This window comes from Sphaeramia orbicularis, chromosome 11 (assembly GCF_902148855.1).
Source record: "Sphaeramia orbicularis chromosome 11, fSphaOr1.1, whole genome shotgun sequence".
NCBI classification, from domain to species: domain Eukaryota; kingdom Metazoa; phylum Chordata; class Actinopteri; order Kurtiformes; family Apogonidae; genus Sphaeramia; species Sphaeramia orbicularis.
Window position 1 is genome coordinate 38,253,987 of NC_043967.1, and position 15,199 is coordinate 38,269,185.

Sequence of the window (15,199 nt, forward strand, 5' to 3'; positions counted from 1 at the left end):
ATATATATATATATATATATATATATATATATATAGAGAGAGAGAGAGAGAGATATATTTATTTATTTATTCAGCCCTTAACAACTGTCAAGGTTTCTCATGTGGCCCCATCGGAAACTTAATTGCCCACCCCTGAGTTAGACGGACTTCCTGGATAGGTCAGAACTGACTTCTGAGAGAGGGTGAAGCTTCGTTTGTCGGTGTCTCACTTGTGCACAATAAAGGAAGGCCTGACTGACAACCAATCCATTCTCCACGAATTTCTTTGTCGTTTACGCCTCCTCGACACTGACTTCTGTCTTTTGTTGTTTTACTCAAAAATCAAAAATCGAGTTTTTAGAGGAAAAAATTGGGATTTTATTTTTCAGCCCTAACTTTCGGTGATGGACGGTTGGAGGTAGAGAAGCCCCGTAGACATTAGGAGAACATGTACAGGGTGGGGAAGCAAAATGTACAATATTTTGAGCCAGGGATTGAAAGACAGTGTATGACCAATTAGTTTATTGAAAGTCATGAGAATTTATTTGCCACAAGAAAATGTACATAATAGAAAATGTTTTTATTCTATGTGTCCTCCTTCTTTCTCAATAACTGCCTTCACACACTTCCTGAAACTTGCACAAGTGTTCCTCAAATATTTGGGTGACAACTTCTCCCATTCTTCTTTAACAGTATCTTCCAGACTTTCTCGTAATAGTTTTGCTCATAGTCATTCTCTTCTTTCCATTATAAACAGTCTTTATGGACACTCCAACTATTTTTGAAATCTCCTTTGGTGTGACGAGTGCATTCAGCAAATCACACACTCTTTGACGTTTGCTTTCCTGATTACTCATATGGGCAAAAGTTTCTGAAAAGGTATGGATAATAGTGTTAGGTATGATTATGACATCAATATATGTTTGGTTTCAAAACAACTGACGTAGTGCCTGCTGAGAAAAAACAACTAAATGTTCATTGTAAATTTTGCTTCCCCACCCTGTAAACTCCGCTAACTCCCACCAACCTTCTCATGCACTTGTAAAACTACCTGCGATTAAAAACCAAAGACTGTACATAGAACCCAGTGAACATTTCCAAAGTCCAACTGTTAATCTCATGGTGCATTCGGGTGAATTACTTGCCCTCATATATGTTTGTGCCGGCAGACTGAGTATAATCACTCATTTCATCCTTTATAGTTTGACTGACATTAACAAAGTTTCACTGATCGTCCTTCATTACAGTTTAATTGTCATAAAACCTCACACCTCACCACTCAAACCATTAGCTCCATTACTCACCGTCCTTATATTCAGCCCACATGTGCACCTAGCCTCATACCCAAACACACACATTCACGCATGAATACACACACACACACACACATATACACACACACAGTCCTTTGTCCGGTTCTATGTCAGTTAATGTGTAATTAGAAGCAGCTTAATTTGCATTTTTAATTAAGCGGTGCGTAATGAGGATACAAGGCACAGATATTGGTGAGGTATTTAATGGTGTGGAAGCAATCCGAAAGATGACTGTTAATTACAGATACACACTCTGATTGCTTTCGGCTTTCTAATGAATTGTCTGTGTGAATAAATGGCTTCGATTTAATGGACGTGTCCTGATGAGAATCGGTTTTAATAGCCAAAAGTTTTGTCCTACCTGTGAGTTCAAATTAGTTGTAGATATTTTACCACAATCAAGTGTGTTTGCATGCTAAAAATAAAAGAAAGAAAGGAAAAAAAAAAAAAAAAATTCTGTTCAGTATGAGGTACAATTGCAAACAGACACCGATGTGGGTCAGTGAAAAACTAATTGGTGTGGAAATCCTTGGGAGTAAATTGTTAAACTGTGCATGACTTTAACAATCCGTGCACACAGATGGATCAATCTATTTAGTTAAAAGGAAAAAAAAAAGGAAAAAAAAGGCTTTATCAGGATGAACTAGGGCTGGGTGCAAGGTTATTATTGTTAACAAAAACTAACGAAATGACGAAAAGTACAATTGAAAAAACATTTTTGTTAACTGAAATAAATAAAAACTATAATTAAAAGAAAAAAATGATAACTAACTGAAACTGTATTGTGTGTTTACAAAACTAACTAAAACATATAGAAATTCTGGATAAAATTACCCTTCGTTTTTGTCTTTGTCAGTGTCGGATTGATACAAAATGGAGTTATTTCCCTCAAGCAATTTTAGCTAGCAGCACCATGTGATATTTAACGGATCGTCACTTGTCGTTTAGAGTCGTCTTCTCATCCTCACTCTACCTGGAAATATGCAGACTAAAATTGGGAGAAAGCAGCAGAGTTCTGAATGAGATTTATTTGAATTTGACGGCAAAGAAGGTAAAAGATATAAAAAAAAAACTAAAACTAAGCATTTAGAAAATTACAAAAACTAATAAAAACGATCAAACATGCTCTAAAAACTAATTCAAACTAACTGAATTACAGAGGAAAAAAAAGTCCAAACTAAATAAAACTAAACTATAAAGAAAAATCCAAACCTATTACAACCTTAGCTGGGTGATATGGAAAAGACATATCACGATAATTTTTTTTTTCATATCAGACAATGTCGATATGTATCACGATAATAATCAAATCGCTATTTTTGTCAAGCTTCAATTTTCAGTTATTCATAAGTTAGTTGTGAAGACATCAGAGGGTTATTTCTGATTTTCTGTCAGAGGTTGAACATGAAAGATGTGCTGAAGAACATTATAGAAGTGTTTCAAATAAATAAAACAGGTACATATACTTAAAACTAAACTAAAAGTCTGACCAGCAGGCAAAAGATTTCGAGAACACAGACAAAACAGACCGTTGAATGTGTTGGTCAACTCCAAATTAAATAAAATCTTCATTCCAAAAATAAATAAAAGATAGATAGATCGATAGATCGATAGATAGATAGATAAAAAATAAAGCTTTGAAGTTTTACAGGAGAACAGAAACAAAATGGACATAAATTCTTTTGTCAGTATCAAATGAATAAATTGAAGTAAAAATGTAACATATTCTGAACAATTAAGTGTCACTACAGCTGAGTTTTTATACTACTGTGTGGGTCTTAAATGTTATGAAATATGACATGTTAACAGAAATATAACCGATCTTCACAAAACAACATGAACGTGGAAACTCCATCATCTTCTACGACACTAATTCAACAGTAAAATTTAGGCTCTGTGGTTTGATAAATAACAGTGGTTGGAGATTCTTGTTTTTATGCTCAGTTAACTGTATATTTAGCTGAAAAAATAACTTTCTTCAGTTTTCTCTCGTTTGATATAATAGCACTGAATTTACTCTGAACTTTAATGATCTACCTGATTAGTAAAGGAAAAAAAAAAAAAGGAAAATACCTGATTTACACTGAAAAATGCAAAATGCACAGGATCAGATCATAATAAATGGTGATACATCAGTAGGGAAAAGAGAAAAAACATCATTTGGAAGTTGTGACAAAAATAGTCCTGGTGCAGGAAGTAGCCACAGTTCTATCTGTGTTGCCATGGTAACACTTCTAACAACATGCACATGCTTTACATCCACATAACCAGAAGAACATCAGCTAAAAGCTCAGCAAAACCAAGTATCAGACAACAGAACACACTTAAAACAAGAAAAGCACTCGGAGAGCACAGACCTCCGCCAGGACAGATCTGCCCCCCCACCCCCACCAAAATTTAATCATTTCCTCCTTGTGCCAGTATCAACATTTCCTGAAAATTTCATGAAAATCCATCCATGACTCCTTGAGTTATCCTGCTGACAAACAAACACACAAACAAACAAACACACAAAGCAAAGCGATCACAATACCTCTGGGCGGAGGTAACAACAAGCACTTAAACAGGAAAATATAGCTAACAGTCTGAGACCAGTGAATGTCCTGAATAATTTCATAAAACAAAAGACCAAAGAGACAAACTCTAAGACTAAGCAGACCCAACAGGACAAGTATTATTTCTTTGCAGATACAACTCACACTAAAGAAAACCAAAACTAAACGACACATTAAGAACCAATGATGCTTTGCTGTTTTATGATCATAATTTGGTTATATATGAGTGAAGCTCCTCCTATCAGCTACGCCATTGTTCTGTGTTACGTTGAAATGATTCCTACTAGAAACAAATGCCCCAGGGCTTAACAGAATTTAAGTATCAAAAAACCTTAGTAGGTATTTTATGACTGTACACCTACACAGTACACCAAGTCCTGTTTGATGATAGTGTGTGTGTGTATATATATATATATATATATATATATATATATATATATGGAGAGAGAGAGAGAGATAGTAGCTTTTCCCTCCCATTTTTTCTAACTCTAATCTCATTTTATTTATTTATTTATTTATTTAACCAGGAAGTCCTATGATTATAAAAGAAATGCACACACACGAGACAAGATCTCAGTAACAACTATTTTATTGTAAAGCACTTCGTGAAATCTTTCTGCAAAAAAAGCCATAAGCTATAAATAAACTTTATTAACTTTATAATTTTTTTTAAAGAAGAATCCAGTGATTAACACTGCAGTCTGAAATACTAGACAGGTCTTTAGAATATCTTAGTGTTATTATAGTTTACAAATATCTGTTACTTTCCTAATCTAACAATTTGGTTTGGATACCAGTTCAGTATTAGTCTTTTTTTTTTAAGAATCGACTGATTTTAGTTCAGTTTTTATGCAGTTTTAAGGATATTAGAAAAAAAACAATATAAGATGGAAACGGTAGGATGAAACAATGAGTTATTAAATAAATATGATTGTCCTTAAGGAGAAATGAAGCATTTTTTTGTAATTATATACCATATATGGTAAAGACATTTTACATTTAATTTTTTTTTGGTTTTTTTTGTTTATTTTAATTTCAAACATTTTTCCCAGCTTGAGTTTTAGTTTTCCTAGCAATACATTACTATTATTATTATTATTATTATTATTATTATTAGTAGTAGTAGTAGTAGTAGTAGTAGTAGTAGTAGTAGTAGTAGTAGTAGTAGTAGTAGTAGTAGTATCATTATTATCATCATTACCACCATCATTATCATTATCATCATCATCATTATCATTATTATCATTATTATTATTATTATTAGAAGTAGTAGTAGTAGAAGTATCATTATTATCATCATTATTATTATCATCATCATAATAATAATATTCCTTTGGGACTCTGTTAATGTAAAGACTACACTAAACTTTTGCCGTCACTAGTTGCCTACGTCCACTCTATATGTCAACCCCAAACTCCACATTTTCCACATTTAGCCTAAAAAACCACAGCTGTCTTTCTGTTCCCAGGATCTCATCTCCTACAAATTTTTGCAGGTGAACCTGACACAGGAGGCAGAATAAAGACATCAATTTTTCAGGCTTTATCAGTAAGTCTGCTCTTGGTAAAATGGGACATCTTTTCTTGGCTGAAGCCGGTTTCCAGTATGCAGCAATTTTACCCGTGATGGTTCAAGAGGTGATGACACAAAGCATGATGACCTTAAAAAGGACACACAAGTGTGTTTTTGTCAACACACACATTAATTGGCAGAGTAAGGTCAGGATAATCTGACAAATACAGGATGTTGTGGTCCGTGAATGTGCTCAGGGTTGATGAGTGGACTGTTCAACACTGAACAGACTCATGCAAACACACACATATTGAAGAGGAACATAACATTATGGTCTAAAGAGGACCTTCAGTGTGTCCAAATTTAGCCTCTGATCAGCCCAGTAGATACCATCCTAGAGCATGTTTCAACACGGTTTCTCCAATACAAACATATATTAACCCAGGGGTGTCAAACATGCAGCCCGGGGGCCAAAACCGGCCCACCAAAGGTTCCAGTCCGGCCCGTGGGAGGAATTTGCAAAGCGCAAAAATTACACTTAAGATACAGGGGTTGGACAAAATAATGGAAACACCTTCACCTCAAGATGATAATGCCCCAATCCATACAGCTAGAATTGTTAAAGAATGGCATGAGGAACATTCTAATGAAGTTGAGCATCTCGTATGGCCGGCACAGTCCCCAGACCTCAACATTATTGAGCATTTATGGTCAGTTTTAGAGATTCAAGTAAGACGTCGATTTCCACCGCCATCGTCTCTAAAAGAGTTGGAGGGTATTCTAACTGAAGAATGGCTTAAAATTCCTTTGGAAACAATTCACAAGTTGTATGAATCAATACCTCGGAGAATTGAGGCTGTAATTGCCGCAAAAGGCGGACCTACACCATATTAAATTATATTTTGTTGATTTTTTAAGGTGTTTCCATTATTTTGTCCAACCCCTGTATTAATAGTCAAGGATGTTGAACTTGTTTAAGTTGAGGTTCCACATACAGAACAATGTGATCTCAACTAAAATAATACAATAATAACCTATGAATAATGACTAAATATTCTTAGTTTAAAAAAGTGATTTAGTGCTTTATTCTGAACATGCAATGAAATTTAACATATATGCACTTGCAAAACATACATAATAATACAAACAACAAGAATCATAACAATCTTAGTCAGAAGAAAAGCACAATAATTCCATTTACATGCCCGAAAAGGGGTGGGAAGAAGTATAACTTATTTAATCCCACCCCCTCTCCCTACAATATTATTAATAATACATGTCCCTCTTCCTTTTACATCACTCTTCTATATTTACATATCTATTCACACACACACACACACACACACACACACTCATTCATCCATATACACATATATACACATTTGTACATATACACACATACAAATACACATAACACTGGTCAACAACAAATTTATTGTTGAAGTTTTTTGAGCTGATTTAGGATAATTCTGGTGTGCTGAATCCAAAAATCACATTAATTTTGCTCAATCAGGTCAACTTTCTGAACTATGCTACATATTGGCTTTTGAACATTTTTGCTTACATTTATGGGCATTTTCACATCATATGATACAAAATTCTTTCATATTTCTTGCAATAAACGAGTTCTGAAGATTTTACTTTTGCCAATTTATGATTAATGTTTTTTTTAACATTACAGGTGAATGAAATGGCTTCGACTAGAAGATCTTGCAAAAATAAGCCTGACGTATTCTGCTACATCTGCGGTGAATACACCATTGTACCTAACAGGAATCAAGTTTCATAAAGTGTGCTTACCATTCTTATTTTGGTATTAATTATTATATTTGTGAGAAGATCAAATTTTTCAAAATCAAATTAGCAAAAAAACCCTGACCTGATTGAGAAAAACAGATGTCATTTTTGGATTTAGCGGTGCAAAATGGTCCTAATTCAGTTGAAAAAACCTAGACAACTTGCAAAAAAAAACATTTTTTTGTAACCCAGTGTTATCTTTTACCAGTACCTTTCTTAGTTGTGCTAGCGAATAAATAAACAAATAATAACTAACTCAAGGAAGGAAATATATACATAAACAACAGTGAACATATGGTGACAATTAATAACCCTCTTCCCTATATCTTGTGAAAAACATGTTCTTATAAGTGTTTTTGAATTGTCTTCAAAAAAAAAAAAAGTCTGTTTTGAATGTCTGGGGTCGCCACAAATGTGTGATGTTAAAATATAGTCATGAGCCAAAAAAGGTTGGGAACCACTGATCTATATCCACCTGAGACCCAGAAATACATTTTTGTCCTGTGTAGGAGACAAAAGTTTGATACAAATAATTTTAAAAATGTATCTGAGAAAACTGTTGCATTATGCAGTTTCCAATCAAGACAATTGTTTAATGTAAAAAAGCTAAAAAAAATGTCACTTTCCTGGATCTCAGGAGGATAAAGACTGCCCCCATGTGGTTTGGAGAATATTACCTTTAGAACCCTTTATAATGTGAGCTTCAACTGTGTGTACAAATGTGGACGTCATGTATGAAAGGGTTAACACCTCCTGTGCACATAAAATACAGTTCCCACTTCTAACCAGCGTATCCCTCCGCTCTTTTAAAAATGCATGAGTGCCAACTTCCCATTTGGATGGAGGGAAGTGACTGGCAATGCCATACGGGGGGGGGGGGGGGGGGGGGGGGCGGCACTGAAGGAGACTGACAGTGAAAAATATGTCAGTGGGAAACATCTTGTCAAGTAACTCTGAGCGGGATGACATGGAATTAGGTTGATGTGGGTTTATTTGTAAGAGGGGGAGAAAACAGGGGTGCAATTCTCATTATCTCCTCCTGTTGTCGTTATGGTTTGATTTGTCTGTACTCAAATCTGAAACCTCCTGTAGGTCATTTCATATCCACATACATTTCACAATATACTGTTACATGTTTTCTTTACATGAAATGACTGCACGGAAAGGCCCCTATTATTACATCTGGAATCATTTACTTGATAAATCAAAGTCACTAAGGCTGCGTTCAGACAGCAGGTCTTCATGGATGTGACAAAACGATTGCACTTCATGTATTTATTGCATTTTAACTTTTTTTTTTTTTTGATGAAGGTTTTATTTTAAAAAAACAGCTGATTTGACATCAAACCAACTTTTATGTTCAGTTCTGACACAAAAACACCAACATTTGGGTCTAAAACAGATCAGGTCCATGTGGACTGAACTCAGACCAGGACCAGGACCAGGACTCTAAACCTGTATTTTATCACAGAAATGTTTCTTTGATGCAAGTTTTATTTTTGTTTTGAAACAGGTTTTACTGCTGTTCTCTGGTCTGATCCGGTCTAACCCGGTTTGACCTGGTCTAACCCAGTCTAATCTGGTCTAACCTGGTCTAAGATGGTCTGACCCGGTCTAACCTGGTCTGACCCGGTCTAATGTGGTCTAACCTAGTCTGTTCTGGTCTAACCTGGTCTGACTTGGTCTGACCCGGTCTAATGTGGTCTAACCTGATCTGTTCTGGTCTAACCTGGTCTGATCTGGTCTGACCCGGTCTAATGTGGTCTAACCTAGTCTGTTCTGGTCTAACCTGGTCTGACCTGGTCTGACCCGGTCTAATGTGGTCTAACCTGATCTGTTCTGGTCTAACCTGGTCTGATCTGGTCTAACCTAGTCTAACCTGGTCTGATCTGGTCTAACCTGATCTAACTTGGTCTAATCTGGTCTGACCCGGTCTAACCTGGTCTGATTTTAACTGTATTTTAATTGTATTTTTTATTGTATTTTAAACTGTATTTTAATTGTCTTCCACTGTAAAGCACTTTGTGACTGCCTGTCTGTGAAAAGTGCTCTATAAAAAAATTTACTTACTTACTAATGCACTATTCAGATTTTTTTTTGGGTAAATCCGATTTTTTTCGTGCTTGTTCATATTACACATTAAATGCGACTTCTATCAGTTTTGAGTATGAACTGAATGTGACCCTGAACTGACCCACATGTGCAAAAGAGGTCCTGACATAATATTTGACCACTAGGGATGGGAATTGAGAACTGGTTCTTTTTGAGAACGTTCTCAAATAGAACCGGTTCTCAGTAGCTTGATTCCTTGGAATCGTTTGCCTGCCTGCTTATCGATTCTGCCTTCGTTGGGCATGCGTGATGACGTCACACATACGCTGCATTGTTTTGGTCAGAACGTAGCCAACATGGCGTTGAGGCAGAAACGGTGTAAACAGACGACACCAGGTCCACTGGAACACTGTCAGAGCTTCCATTTCTTATAAAAGGGTGGAATCCCTCCAATCTGCTCAAACATTTGTCCACAGCATGTGATTCATTTACAGGAATGTCACGTATTTGATACTCTACTTAGCGGCGCTTGTGAATGTAGCGGCAGAGTGAACACTGGGCCGGTTCCGGTGTGGGCAACAAACGTCGTAACTCCTCAAATACAAGTTTCCGAAGGTAAGAAGGGAAAGGAAATGAGGTGCACAACAACGAGAGACAAGCCGAGTCGAACTGGTTCCACGTAGTAGAAATGCAGCAATAGAGGAATTAGTAAAGCGTCTGTAGTTTCACTTTCACTGTACTCCCCCCCCCCCACCCCCCCGAACCGGGCTGGCGTCATCTGTTATTATTTGTACAAACTGTATATGTTATATTTTCTGTGCAGATGGAAATAGAAAAGACAGTTCTTGCAAACACACCCGTTTGTACTCTTTTATTCCCTCACCCAATGAGAATCGATAAGAAAATCGATAAGGAATTGGAATTGTTAAATTCTTAACGATTCCATCCCTATTGACCACGCAGACACAGAGTGTGTTTATGGAAGTAAATGGCCGTCATCAGTCGCAGCCCTAGTACTGTTCCATTTGAAAGTTCGCATAAACCACCAACACATGGAATACCCAGATGTTGTTCTTATCAGCTAGCTTAACCCATAAAGACCCAGTGCTATTTTTGTGTCAGTTCACAAATGAATTTTTCTCTCTATTGAACCTTTCTTAAAGTGATTTATCACCATTGATTACAATATTATCCTCTTTATTTTGCATTGTTTCAGTGTAAATCATGTATTTTCCTGTATTAAATTCACTGATCATGTACATGTTCATAAAAGCTCAGATTAAAGTTGAAGGTTATTATATCAAAAACAGAGAAAACTGAAGAAAAGTGACTTTTTTAGCAAAGATATCATTAACTGAACATAAACCAAGTGTGTCCATCCACTGTCATTGATCCAACTCCATGGGTTTTACTGGTGAATCAGTGTTGTAGAACACAGGTGTCAAACATGCGGCCCGGGGGCCAAAACCGGCCTGCCAAAGGTTCCAATCCGACCTGTGGGATGAATTTGTGAAATGCAAAAATTACACTAAGATATTAACAATCCTTTTAGTTCAGGTTCCACATTCAGACCAATTCAATCTCCAGTGGGCAGGACCAGTCAAATACTATCATAATAACACAGAAATAATGACAACTCCAAATTTTTCTCTTCGCAAATGTAAATATTTTCATGTATTTACACTAAAACAAAGTATAATTTCGCAAAGAATACGAATAACCTGAACAAATATGAACAACCTGAAATGTCTTAAGGGAAGTAAGTACAATTTTAACAATATTCTGTCTGTTATTAAATGTTTTGTGTGTTTGTAGATCCACTGTGATCTGTACGATATAATGTACATGTGGAAATGATAAACTGAGGCAGAATATTGTCAAAGATACACTTAATTTTTAGTTTGTTCATGTTATTCACATTATTTGAAAGGATAATTCGTAGATGTAAATCTTTTCATAATATAAATGTACTTTTTTTGCTCTGAAACACCGAGAAAAGTTTGGAATTGACATTATTTATATATTATTATGTTATTATTTTACTGGTTCGGTCCACTTCAGATCAAATTTAGTTGAATGTGGCCCCTGAACTAAAATGAGTTTGACACCTCTGTTGTAGAAGATGACAGTGTTTCCATGGTAACTACAGAGTCTCTGAACGTCCGAATGTGTCATATTTGATGACCATAAAAAAACAAAAAACTGCATTTTACCTCAGTTATGTACATGTATTGATAGAATTAGTGGATCAACAGGTATTAAACAGTTTAGATCAGTAGATGTTTTTGGTCTCCAGTGGATGTTTGGGTCTTTATGGGTTAAAGTGGGGCCTTGGCAGAGGTACACACCCTGGACCTGCTCGATGAGTGTGTGACAGGTAGAAAACACCTTAGTCAGTGCTGGCTGTGGTGAATGCGATTTATGAAGGAGCTCTGAAGGGATCAATATTCACAGTTCATTTCTAGGACCTTGAAGGATCATGGAATTATGAGCGAACGCTGGTAGATGTTCGACTGCACCGCTGATCAGCTGTTATTCATCAGACATGAAAGAAAAACGGTGTTTAATATGGAGTGGAGTGATTAAAGGTTTATTTTTTTTGTCCTTTGTTGAAAATAACCTCGGCGTGATTTCTCCCCTCTGTGCTGTATTTACCTACGCTGAAAGATATCTAAGGTGTTATATTTAAAAGCAACTGAAAAAGGATGATTTAACTTTTTTTTTTTTTTTTTTAATATTTGGATAATATTAGTTGATTGGATGGTTTTCAGACTAAATCTACAGTTATACTATGTGTGTAGTTTTAGTATGTTTGTCATTTAAAAGCTTATTGTGTTGATTGTGTATGTTTTATTGTGTTGTGTGTATGCTATTGTATTCACATGTTGATCATTTAAATGTTTTTGTTTTGCTCTTATTGTTCATGTAAAAGCCCAAATATAGACAAAAGTTGAGAAATAGATAAACTATCTGTATTGTCCCCATTTCAAAAAGCAGTTCTATTCTACAGTATAGATTTATGGAAAGTACATATGATATATTTGATTTATTTATTTATTTATTTATTTACTTACTTATTTTCTTATTTACTTATTTACTTACTTGCTTATTTACTTACTTGCTTGCTTGCTTACTTACTTATTTACTTACTTACTTATTTACTTACTTACTTGCTTACTTACTTATTTGCTTATTTACTTATTTACTTACCTACTTATTTACTTATTTACATACTTATTTACTTACTTGCTTATTTACTTACTTATTTACTTAAATTTATTTAACCAGAAAAAAAAATCCTATTGAGATGAAGAACCTTTTTTGCAAGATAGGCAACAGCAAATACAACATACAGTTATTCTTCTAAACACATTTAACAATAAATAGTTGGTAACATTTACGACAACAGAATTATCTTCATGTCTGCCATAAGAGAAGCTGATTTAGAGTTTTAAACATTTGGGTTTTTTTCTTCAAGTTACTCAAAAACACTGATCTGAAACATACCTTTGACCCTGTAACTACCTCCTAAGGTAATAATTTTACTTATAGATTTAGGATTTATTACTTCCGCCAGGAGGTATTGTGATCGCTTTGCTTTGTGTGTTTGTTTGTTAGCAAGATAACTCAAAAAGTTAGGGACGGATTTTCATGAAATTTTCAGGAAACGAACTGGCACAAGGAAGAAACTATTAAGTCGTGGTGGTGATCGGGGGGGGGCAGATCTGTCTTGGTGGAGGTCTGGACTCTCCCAGTGCTCTTCTTGCTACCTCCGCTGGGAGGTATTGTGATCGCGTTGCTTTGTGTGTTAGCGTGTTTATTTATTTGCGTGTTTGATTTTTAGCAGGATAACTCAAAAAGTTAAGGACGGATTTTCATGAAATTTTCAGGAAATGTTGATACTGGCACAAGGAAGAAATGATTAAATTTTGGTGGTGATCGGGAGTAGGGGGGGCCACAGGGGAGGTCTGCGCTCTCCGAGTGCTTTTCTTGTTGTATTTGCATTGATTATCATGTAAACTGTTTACTGTAATAGCTGTAACGGTGACGTATCTGATGTAAGCAGATGTTTGAAGAAAGGGGCAGGTATTATATGTTGTTTTCATCCTGCTCCTTTCCAATCACTTAGATTAGAATGAATAAATAAAATGAAATAAAAAAAAAAATGAAAACAAGTATAAGTTATGGAGTCGACCTTAAGAAAAGAGGGACAGTTCAGAAAAGAGTGAAGCCACAAAAGCATTATAGTCCTGTCAGACAAATTTACTGGATAGATTTCCTGTTAGAAAGGCTTGTGGATAACCTGTGCAACATGCACAGAGGAAAAGTTTTTCTTTCTTTCCTTTTGTTTTTTTTTTACCGCAGTCACTGACTCTGATCCTGCGTCTTTGTCCAACAGTTCGACTCCTCAGCTCTAAAACAAAAAAAAATGAATGTCAACATGTTAACCCTTTCATGCATGAACGATAAAAACCTTAGTAAATATTTTTTTCTTGAGTGTTTTTAATTCCTCCTTACACATGAAAAAAAAAAAAACAATGCGATTGATTTTTTTTTTTCATGGAGTTACATAAATGTCCATGCATTTAATTTTTGAAGTAAAGAAACGTGTTTAAAACCCAATATCAGAAAGTACGGAAGAGGATTAAAGCCACTGGAAAAATAAATAAATAAATAAAATTTAAAAATAGGTCCAATATATATTTCTTCTTATTATGAGAAGTCAGAATTCTGAGATTAAAGTCAGAATTCTGATTTTAAAGTCAGAATTCTGTGGGGTAAAAAAAAAGTCAGAATTCTGACTTTAAACTCAGAATTCTGAGATTCAAGTCAGAATTCTGAGATTAAAGTCAGCATTCTGAGAAAAAAGTCAGAATTCTGAGATTGAAGTCAGAGTTCTGAGCAAAAAGTCAGAATTCTGAGATTAAAGTAAGAATTCTGTGGGGGAAAAAAGTCAGAATTCTGAGTTTAAAGTCAGAATTCTGACTTTAAACTCAGAATTCTGAGAAAAAAGTCAGAATTCTGAGTTTAAAGTCAGAATTCGGAGGAAAAAAAGTCAGAATTCTGAGATTAAAGTCAGAATTCTGAGTTTAAAGTCAGAATTCTGTGGGGGAAAAAAGTCAGAATTCTGAGATTAAAGTCAGCATTCTGAGAAAAGAGTCAGAATTCTGAGTTTAAAGTCAGAATTCGGAGATTAATGTCAGCATTTGGAGATTAAAGTCAGAATTCTGAGAAAAAAGTCAGAATTCTGAGATTAAATCCAGAATTCTGCGATTAAAGTACCGTGCAATAAAACCCTTTTTGTCTAACAAATAACAACTGACTTACACTCAGACATGTTCGTGCAGATCAGGTTTTATCTAGAACAGCAAAGGTACAGTACTGGTCTGAATGTCAGTGTATTATGGGATGGTGCGTGAGTGTCCACTGTGTTGGCTGATATGGAACTAAAACAACAAAGCCCATGAATATACAAGAGAACAGCTGCAGAAGAACTGTGCACTGGAGTGACCACGATGCATGAAAGGGTTCAAACAGAACGGGTGCATGTGTTGCATTTGTGTGCAGCCGTTCGGGGTCCTCCTCATATGTGCTGTTTGACTTTGACTTTCTCACCCACTGACAGTCTGTGTGAGGACCAGAGCGGTGGCAGGTCTCTGTTCGAAAGCCTTAACTGAAAAAAACGTTGGCTTTTGCCCATGTTTTCTGACATGCGGCTGGCTGGCTCTTCTGCTCATGATAGACCCTGCAGTCGGCAAAAAGACACGACTTGGGCCTACGCCTCGACTCGCACCACCTCGGAGCACGTTTCTTTCTTCCTCGGTTGCCAAGGTAACCCGAGGGAAAGAAGAAAAACATCCCGCTAACTGTCTACGCAGCTGAGACAGAAGAAGGCGGGAGAAAAAAAACGGACACAGAGCAGCCTAAGTATACTATGATTAGGTACAGTAAGTGTGTTTATCACAGTGGTATGTGCCTTTCCACTGTGT